This window comes from Canis aureus, chromosome 10 (assembly GCF_053574225.1).
Source record: "Canis aureus isolate CA01 chromosome 10, VMU_Caureus_v.1.0, whole genome shotgun sequence".
NCBI lineage: Eukaryota > Metazoa > Chordata > Mammalia > Carnivora > Canidae > Canis > Canis aureus.
In genome coordinates, this window is record NC_135620.1 from 17,489,491 (window position 1) to 17,499,942 (window position 10,452).

At 46.2% G+C, this 10,452-nt stretch overlaps 1 long non-coding RNA gene across 2 annotated transcripts; it reads left to right on the forward strand.

Annotated features, from left to right (window-relative positions):
• The first annotated feature begins 314 nt into the window (after positions 1-314).
• Positions 315-10,132, forward strand: LOC144322029 (uncharacterized). 2 transcript variants are annotated; one of them, XR_013387594.1, is made up of 4 exons: positions 315-1,775; positions 1,892-2,065; positions 3,246-3,592; positions 9,218-10,132. It is a non-coding gene; the product is annotated as an uncharacterized LOC144322029 (long non-coding RNA). The 2 variants fall into 2 exon arrangements; XR_013387595.1 differs by having other exon boundaries at positions 3,358-3,592.
• The last annotated feature ends 320 nt before the right edge of the window (positions 10,133-10,452 follow it).

Consider the following 10,452-nt stretch of genomic DNA (forward strand, 5'->3'; position numbering starts at 1 on the left):
TAATTCTGTTATCATAGCTAAAACAATTTCTTCTGGGACGCCTGGGTGGCTCAGCAGTTGAGCGTCTGCCTTTGGCTCAGGGTGTGATCCTGGAGTCCCCAGGATCGAGTCCCACATCAGGCTCCCCATGGGGAGCCTGCTTCTCCCTCTGCCTGTGTCTGCCTTTCTCTCTGTGTCTCTCATGAATAACTAAAAATCTTAAAAAAAAAAAAAAAAGAGAGAGAGATCAAATATCCAGTGTTCACATTCCATATTTCATGATGTTATTTTTCCCTTACCTTTGGTTTTTTTTTTTTTTTATTTATGATAGGCACACAGTGAGAGAGAGAGAGAGAGGCAGAGACACAGGCAGAGGGAGAAGCAGGCTCCATGCTCCGGGAGCCCGACGTGGGATTCGATCCCGGATATCCAGGACCACGCCCTGGGCCAAAGACAGGCGCCAAACCGCTGCGCCACCCAGGGATCCCACCTTTGGTTTTCTGAATCAGGATCTAAACACAGTCCACATAGATGTTACATATAAATGTTATAAGCCTTCTAAATAATTTGGCCCAAAGTGTCAATAGTGGTGCTGTTGAGAAACCCTGCTGTTAGTAGTATTTAACAATTTTTTTTATCTTTCTCATTCCTGTAAACCCTGATAGCAGGACTTGATCAGATTCAGGTTTGCTGATTTTGCAAGAACATCTCATGGTTGTTTCTGTATTTCCTATTGTATCCCATCAGGAAGTGTGTGAGGCATTTTCTTTCTCTCTTATTTTGGGATGGCATCATTTTATTTTTTTTTAAATTCAATTAATTAACATATACATTATTGGTTTCAGGGGCAGAGTTCAGTTATTCATCAGTCGATATAACACCCAGTGCTCATCCGGTGCCGTCCTTAAATGCCCATCACCCAGTTACCCCATCCCCTGATGCCCCTCCCCTCCAGCGACCCTCAGTTTGCTTCCTATGATTAAGAGTCTCTTATGGTTTGTCTCCCTCTTGGATTTGATCTTGTTTTATTTTTTTTGCAATGTTGAGATTGATCTGTGGGTTTTGTTGAAGATCTGATCCTTTTATTCTCAAGTTCCCCATCAGCCAGTGTTTCTAGCATCTGTTAATGATCATTAGGCAGATTGATTATTTCATTTAGATTTTGTCATTATTTCTACATTTGGTGGGCATTTTCTCTAAAGAACTTGCTTCATCGTTTATAACCCAAGGTACAGTAGACACAAGATACTTTTTTAAAAGGATTTTATTTATTTACTTATGAGAGACACACAGAGAGAGAGAGGCAGAGACACAGGCAGAGGGAGAAGCAGGCTCCATGCAGGGAGCTCGACGTGGGACTCGATCCCGGGTCTCCAGGATCAGGCCTGGGGCTGAACCCCACCCAGGTTGCCCCACAGAAGATACTTTTAAAAAAGCACTTATCAAAACAATGATTCTGTTCTTTAGTATGCTCTAGAGGTGACTTGTGAGGTTTTTTTCTTAAAGAAATTAAATATCATTATAAACTCATGAATTTTGCCATAGACGATGTGTAACAATTCATGAGTTGTTCCTTTGTGATGCCCGTTACTGCTCATCTGAGGCTGGTGGGAGTCTGTTTAAATTATATCCCCTGCCCTCTGGACACAACCACCATAGTTTTCCTTACTTTTGGTTATGATAAGGTGTTCTAGGTTTGTCTTACCCATTTTCTGTCCCTGACCTAGACTCAGATATTTCTCCAAGGAGATCTGCTTCCTTTTAGCAGGAAAATGGTGTTCAGAGACCATCAGCAGGTATGCTCAATTTTTGAAGACCTTGTTTAGTGACGAACCTGTAAGACACGCAGGTGTACACAGAGGGACTGGGTCTTACACGTGGGTGTGATCACCTGCCATTGCATTTCTGCCAGGCACACGAAACAGATTAAATCCAAGTCTTCCCTCTCGGACGGTGCGCACTCGAGAGTCCTTCGCCCTCGCGGGCCTCGCCTGAGCCTCATTCCTCGTCCTCCTCACGCAGTTGAAGGAGACTTCCCACCACCTCTGCCCCTCGGTGGCCCAGGCTTCCGAAGGAGGAGTCCCAGGTGAGGACGTGGGGGAGGCTCCGCAGGGCTCCGAGGTTGTTCTGGCCAGCGCTGCCCCTGCGTGCTTGTCCCGGGCGCCTGGCGGGGCCGCAGCAGCCATTCCCGAGTGATGCGTGTCCCTGGGGAACGTGGCCTCACGCACGGAGCCCTAACTCCTGTTTTGCTGCAAGATGCTGCCCGCAAGGGCACAGTCCTGTGCTCTCACACAGCCTGCAGAACAGGTGGAGAACAAATAGATCCATGGGACAGGATCTGAGCCCCCTTACGGGGTGGCCCCCTCTCCATGGTCTGGGGCCGGGCTTGCCAGGGGCCAGCTGCTCAGGGGCCCTGCAGACGGTGGGCTCGGAGTGGTGTCCTGTGGGCGTCACCGTCACCGAGCCGCCTTGCGCCGCTCAGGCTCAGCCGCGGGACCGAGGCATCAGCTAGAGCTGGCCCTGCATTTACTAGGCAGGGAGTGAAAGGAAGGGAAGTGATGGGGAAAACCCACGACACTTTTGAGCTCAAAATGGATTTGTATAGGACAGCGAAGTTAACTGCAATTTGCCCAAAAGCCAGCCTGAGCTTCTAGACTGTTCCGGTCTTTCTAAAGGGCAGGAGAACATAGTTCTAGCTGCTACGCTGTGAAAGAAGTGCCCTGGCCCATCACGGGGGTGGGGGGTGCTGTGCCTCCATGCACTGCCTGGGCTGTGATGGGCGCTCTCCCGAGGCACCCTCGCAGCAGCGCCCAGACATTTCCTCATACAAATCTTAAGACCGATTTTAAGAAAATCCTAACGTCAGCAGCCTTTAAGCCCTGAGTATAAAATGCGCTTCTTATGTCTACTAAGTGTTTCTTATTTGCAGCTGGATTCAAAGTCCCAGCTGCCTCCTTTCTGCGAATGAGGAGGGGGAGCAGGGGGCATGTGGTTAGCTAGCTTCACAGGGACAGGCCCGCAGGGCCCCAGCGAGTCCTGCCGAGGGCCTCAGTGCCCTCTGGAAACACGGGCCCCTAAGAGGCAGGGAGCCAGACGAGTGACCCTGGATTTTAGAACAAGGAAAGACCTAGCTTCAACATTGTTGTCTTTCTTTCCAGTGAAGTCTAGCCCTGATGCCCCCTTGACAAAGCAGAGGTGAAGTAGCGGAATGGAGCTGGGGCACCAGAGCCAAGGGTGGGGGGTCCTTCCATGCCCTGTCCCCACAGGAACTCCAGGGCTCCAGGAAGGACTTTTTGAGAGGTGCCGATGGTGCACGGGATGGGGGACCTGCCCTGACTCTTGGCTCCCTTCCTCTCCCTCCCCGCTCCACCCTGGAAGTGCCGAGGAAGCGGGAGGACGCGGGAGGACGGATGGTGAATCCGAGGAAAGAGTGCACACGCCAAGAACACGGCCTACAGAAGCTGTGGGTGCAAGGAAGCCAGTTGCCACAGCTGGGGCGCAGCTGGGTGTCATGTCCTGGCCTCCCTCCTGTATCCTGCATCTAGATGGATCGCGGCCTGCGCCGTCACATCCCAGAGAGCAGAGAAGAGCAGTGCCAGCCCTGTGCCCCCAGGTCAGTGGGGAGACGTTCGGGCTGAATCACGTCCGTGCTGGGGGTGCTGTTCTGCTAGCCACACGGAGTCTCCCCGCTCTGGGCTCAGGGGGCAGGCGGCCTGCAATCCACGCAGCTGGAAATGGTGAACGTCCAGGAGGGAGAACATAGCGATGGGGACAGAGGTGGGGGGATGTTCCCGAGGGGCGGGCTTGCTGAGCCGCGTGGGGCAGGTGCAGAGTTGTTGAGTCCAAATGGCAGCACAGGGCGTCCCCGCCCTCTCCGCCGACCCCCGCGCTGTAGACCCCCTTGCTGTGGGTGTATGTCAGTAGCCAAGCGTGTAGATGCCCCGGAGGATATGCGATCACAGGAAAAGATAATGAGAGATGAAATCCTGCTGATAGAATTCCGACCCAACGTAACAGTAAAATAAATGTAAATGGAGGGGGGCGCCTGGGTGGTTCAGACGGTTAAGCATCTGCCAGCAGCTCAGGCCATGATCTTGGGGTCCTGGGATGGAGCCCCATGTATGCCTCCTGGCTCAGCAGGGGGTCTGCGCCTCCCTCTGACCCTCCTTCTGCGAGCTCACTCTCTGTCTCTCTTTCTCAAATAAATAAATAAAATCTTAAAAAAACATAAATGCATAAACTCACCAATTCAAAGAAGAGATTTTCAGGTAAAAAAAAATTAGTGTGTTGTCTACAGGAGACATGAAAGAATACAGAGGTGTTTAATATTAATTCAGACAAAAGAATTTTATTTTTTACTGTTTTAAAGATTTTTGTTTATTTATTTGAAACAGAGGGAGAGAGCACAAGCAGGAGGGGTGGCAGAGGGAGAGGGGGAGGCAGGCTCCCCACCGAGCAGAGAGCTCAACATGGGGCTAGATTCCAGGACCCCGGGATCATGGCCTGAGCCAAAAGCAGACACCCCAGGTGCCCCAAAAGAGAATTTTAAAAGATCAAGATGGACAAACACACTATTACAACATTTTATTTTGGTAAGGGGAACAATGTATTAAGATGTAATGATAAAGATAAATGTAAATATTGCTGCAAATACCTAAAGCGGCTACCAACAGGATGTAAGAGGAGAAATAAGTAAATCACTGATTGTAATCAGAAATGTTATATGCCCTTCTCAGAAAATGACCAAGCATGAAAAAAAGTAAAGTTAGGAAGACAGATGTAAACAATTAATGCACTGTAGATGATTTATTACATATATGCATACACATTCACAAAAATCAGCTATGTACTAAGCCACAAAAGATGCCGCGGTTTCAAAGAATCCACAGCACTGAAGTCATAGTTCTTTGGCCATAATGTAATAGTAACAAGTACAAAACAAAAGAACACTCCCCACCCCCTGCTTGTTTGCTGAAAGTCATTTAATCACTCCTAAGTGACTCTGGGGATAAAGAAAGGAACATAAAAGAAATTTAAAAATACTTAGAACTGGGAGTCCCTGGGTGGCTCAGTTAGTTAAGCATCTGCTTTTGGCTCAGGTCATGATCCCAGGGTCCTGGGATTCAGCCCCATATCTCGCTCCCTGCTCAGTGGGGTGCTTCTCCCACTCACTCTGTCCCTCCTCAGGCTTATGCTCTCTCTCATCCATTCATTCTCTCTCAAATAAATAAAATCTTTATAAAAAAAATGAATTTATCTTCTAAAAAGATACTTAGACCTGAAATTTAAACATTGAAAATGTCCAAAAACTGTGGGAGATTAAGTAGTACCTAGAGAAGAAATCATAGCATTTAAATTATTTATTCAAAAATAAAGACAAAAAAGGCTGACAAAAATAAAGACAAAAAAGGCTGAAATAATGGAATTAAAATACAAAAACACAAAAGAAGAAAAAAAAACACAAAAGAAGGAAGGCCTTCATAATGGTAAGGTTAAAATCAAGGAAGCAGAGGACAAAGAGTATAAAAGAAAAGATTTAAAAATTCTAAATTTATTCTTTAAGAAGATGAATGAAATTAATTCAGACTGGCTAGGGGCGCGTGGGTGGCTGAGCGTAGGACTCTTGATCTGGGCTCAGGTCTTGATATTAGGGTAATGAGTTCAAGCCCTGTGTCAGGCTCCGTGCTAGGTGCAGAGCCTACTTTAAAGCAACAACAATAAACAAAGATCAAACTGGCGAAATGAAAGAGTAAAAAAGAAGGTGGAAATAAAAAGCACTGAATGAAGAAGGAAATCATTAGTGACTGTATGAGGGTGAGGACCATCCAACTCGCTGTACCAGAGTCTGACTGGCATGAGGCAGGTGTCCCCACAGAGAGGTGGCCTGGCATGGATGTCAGCAGAGGAAGGTGAAGGGCACATCTCCACGGGGGAGCGGATGTCTCTAGAGAGGAAGACTAGTTACATGCAGACATTGATTACAAAGGTAAATAAATTAAGGGCAATAAAAGCCAGGTTTCTCATGGTAGGAGAGGAAGCTATAAATATGGCAATGGAAAAACAAGACTGAACTTTGTGGCATTGGATTGGAATTGGTGCTATTGGTGTGAACTCTTCACTTTCAATATATATATAGAGAGAGGATACACAAAATCTTAAGGTTGATCCAGGATTGAAAGGATGGTTTAACAGCAGCATGTCTTATTACATGGATTAAAGTAGAAAGTCACACAAATTTCTCAATATTACTGGTAATCATATTTAATCATTATTACTGATTCAGTTTGATATATTTTTTAAAGATTCACCTATTTATTTTACAGAGAGAGTGAGAGAAAGGATACGGTAGGGAGGGGCAGAGGGAGAGGGAGAGAGAATCTCAAGCAGACTCCCAGCTGAGCAGAGAGCCTGGCACAGAGCTTGAACTCATCACCCTGAGATCATGACCTGAGCCAAAATCAAGAGTCGGACACTTAAATGACCAAACCATCCAGGTGCCCTTCAATTTGGTATTTGAAATAATGATGTAAAAACTCATAAAATACTAGAAATAGCAAGGAAACAGAATGACTCAACAAAATTATATAAGAAGAACGTATAGCAAATATCCTTGGGGAGAAACTCTGACCCCTCGTTAAGACGAGGAACCCAGCAAGTGCACCTACTCTCATGGCTGCCATGGATGAGTCCAAGGGGCCAGGCCATGGCACCCGGCCAGGAAAGAGCAGGCTTAGAATGGAATCAGCAACCCTTAAGAACTAACACAGGAGGGATCCCTGGGTGGCACAGCGGTTTGGTGCCTGCCTTTGGCCCAGGGCGCGATCCTGGAGACCCGGGATTGAATCCCACGTCAGGCTCCCGGTACATGGAGCCTGCTTCTCCCTCTGCCTATGTCTCTGCCTTTCTCTCTCTCTCTCTCTCTGTGTGACTATCATAAAAAAAAAAAAAAAAAAAAAGAACTAACACAGGGTTCAGCAAAGCTGTTAGTACAGGATAACAAGTGTTCTTTTCCACCAGCGCTAGCCAATGAGAAAATAGAATAGAAAATAAGATACCGTATACAATAGCAACACAACTCTAAGGTATTTAGGAATTAAACCAGGAAAAGGCACGAGAATTTTATTGACAACGATTAAAACTCTCTTTCAGGACACTGAGAACACTTAAATAAATGGTGTTACTCTATTTGTATCATATAGGATTGCTAAAATTTGTAAAGAGGGCAATTTTCATGAAATTAATGTATAAGTTCACTACAATTCCAATCAAAATTCCATCAGGAACTTTTAAATGAGTTAACAAAAACTGTTCTAAAATTTATGCACAAGAATTAAAAGCTTGTCTATAAATAACTGAGTCAGTTTTGAAAAAAAAAAAGTAGAGCAAAATTGGCAGCGGATAGGGTTGCTCATTCCACTACATACCAAGACTCGGGATGAAGCCTCAGTGAGAAAAACAGCGAGGTAATGCAGGGACACAGATGGAAACTGTAGAAACAGACCCGTGGGTATATGATACAGGTGACACCGCAAGCCAATGATAAAAGGAAAGATTGTTTTGTAGATGGTGATGGGAAGCTTGGGGAGATGAAGTTGAATCTTGTGTCATTGCCTTATATCATGGGCATGGGTGAACTCCAGATAGATCAAGAGCCTAAAGGTGGTACATGACACCATAAAGGCAGAAAATCAGGAACACTGTCTCTGTGGTTTGGGAATGAGAGAGGACTTCTTCAATTTCCAAAAGACCCCTCCTGGTACAGAGCACCTGACAGCAACCCAGATTTGGCAATGTCCAAGTAAAGGATTCCTGTTCAACAAAGGCTACCATAGACAAAGTTAAGAGGGAGTTGATCTCATGACATATGGCAGCACATCAGAGTGACGAGAGTGAAGGAAAGATCGCCAATCCAGGGGGAAAATGAGAAGTTGTATATTTGCACAGGTACAAGTAATAAGACACATTTATATGGTCAGATTGGCCAAAAATGAGCAAATAAAGAATAGCAAATGGAGAAAAGGTAAAACTTAGTGACAAAGGAGAGTGTCTAATGGGCTGTAGTCCTTCTGGAGAACAATACGAATAGTGAAGTTAACTGTATCAACGTCCTGCAGTCCAGCATTCCCACTCGTGGGTACTAGGCCAGAAGAGCCCTCCAGTGGGATCGTAGGGAGGGGAGTACCCAGGTGTCCTTAAGGGTCCTGTTGGTTGAGCCAGGGAGTGGGAGGTAATGTGAAGGGAACAGAGAAGTGAAATGGAATCCCAAGCAGCCATTAGGAGCAGTGACCCTGCACACATGCAGTGACATTGAGCTTAAAAATGTAGTGTTGAGTGGTGGTGGGGTGGGGAAAGAATGAGATTTAAGCTTAATCACTTTTTTAAAAAATATTTATTTATTTATTTATTTGAGAGAGAGAGAGTGCATGCGAGCACATGCAGAGTGAGAGGGAGAGAGACTCAAGCCGACTGAGTGCGGAGCCTGAGGCAGGACTCTATCCCATGACCCTAAGATCACAACTTGAGCCAAAACCAAGAGTCCCATATTTAACCCAGGTGCCCCTATTTATAATCACTTTTATGTAAGTTAAGACATCTACTCACAAAACAGTCTGTTTTGCAAATATCTATCTATATTCAGTTTATGTATCAGGTATATTAGAGTGGGTGCTTAATGAAGGGTAGAGAGTGGAGACCAGGGATGAAGGGGGATAAACTCTAAAAATAGAAGCTGAGGGCAGCCCGGGTGGCTCAACTGTTTAGCGCCACCTTTAGCCCAGGGTGTGATCCTGGAGACCAGGGATCGAGTCCCCATGTCGGGCTCCCTGCATGGAGCCTGCTCCTCCCTCTGCCTGTGTCTCTGCCTCTGTGTGTGTGTGTGTGTCTCTCATGAGTAAATAAATAAAATCTTAAAAAATAAATAAAAAATAAAAACAGAAGCTGAGAGGCATCATTGCATAGCATACTATTGCATCGTGGACTCCAGAGCCTGGGTCTGAATCCTAGTTCTGCCCCTTACTAGCTGTGTTACTTGGGGCAAGTAACGTAACCTCTCAGGTTAAGCTTCCCCATCTAATTAAAAGGGCCTGGTAGCTAATCTGCAAAGACGGCCCCAAACCATTCTACGCCTCCCATCAGGAGGTGGGGACTTGTCACTGCTTTGGTCAATAGGATGCGAGGAAGGGACCACTAGCCCTTTCAAGGCGAGTCATTAGGCAGACAGAAGCTTCTTCCCTTTCAGAGTCCTGAGCTGCCATGGGAAGAGTGGGGCCCTTGAAGCCGAGATGCCAGGTGGAGGAGACCAAGCCATAGGAGGAGCACCTGACCCATCTCACTGTCAGAGAGCCAAGTGCGGCCAGAAGACGCACTGCCCGCGTGGACTGCTCAGCTGAGCCCTAGCCAACCCACGAAACAGTGAAATGCAAGGAAAGGGTTGCCTTAGAGCATGAAATTTTGCGGTGGTTTGTCAGGCAGTAACAGATGAGGTTGTCGTGAGGATCCCAGGAGGTGATTTTCAAAGTGCCTAATTGCACGTGGCTCCTGGGAAGCGTCTGGCTCTATGTACGTACTTGTAGAATGAAACAGAAGAAGGACCTGTATAGGCTGACGGTGATAGAAGTTGTCAGGGATGAAACATAGGATTAACTCAGTTCTTTGCATCCGGTATTCAAAGATAGGATAAAATAAAACCTCTGACAGCATCCATATATTCATTTCCTAAATAGGGTAGCTTTGGACACAGTAGGTGAAAAGTATGTCTGAAAGGGAGGGTTTCTCAAAAGAAGCAGGGCTCTGAAGCTGATCTCCTTGTATTGTCTTTGTGTACCAAATTCAGAGCCTCCAAGAAGGCACTAGATGTATGAGCTCCATGACTCATGAGTCCCTCATTTCTGGGAATACAGACAACTGACAGACTATATTTGTTTTCCTCTGTAGCACTAGATTCAGAACTAGCAAAAAAAATTTTTTTTTTATCTGTGATGAATTCTCAATTAGCCATAGGCTCCAGTGTCAGGAAATGCAAGGGTAACAAATCTACGCATGATTCAAAGACCTCAATCAAGTCAGTAATTTCAACCTCCAGAAGGGTCTCTTACCGTTCTTTTTATTCCAAGCACAGTGTGCTCAATAAATATCTGTTGATTATTTAAAATCAGTCCCTCTTCTCTGGAAAGGATTTTAAACTGTTTATGGTCCTTCATTTATTAAAGTCGTTTGTGAAAACTCAAGCTGGGGCACAATAACAGACATCAGCCACGGTGAGTGGAAGAAAGTGGGGGGCGGTGGGGGCTACTGCCATTCACGAATCCACTCCTGGGAGCGGAGCCTTACAAAGTCTTCCAGGGGTTGACTGAGGTAGGTATTGCCCCATTTTACAGAGGCAGAAAATTGAGGCTTCGGTAAGTAGGTAAGTGGGCTCACTTGTCCAGTGCAGAGCCAGCCTCGAGCCCAGGTCGCCCGGCTCATGGCTGGTTC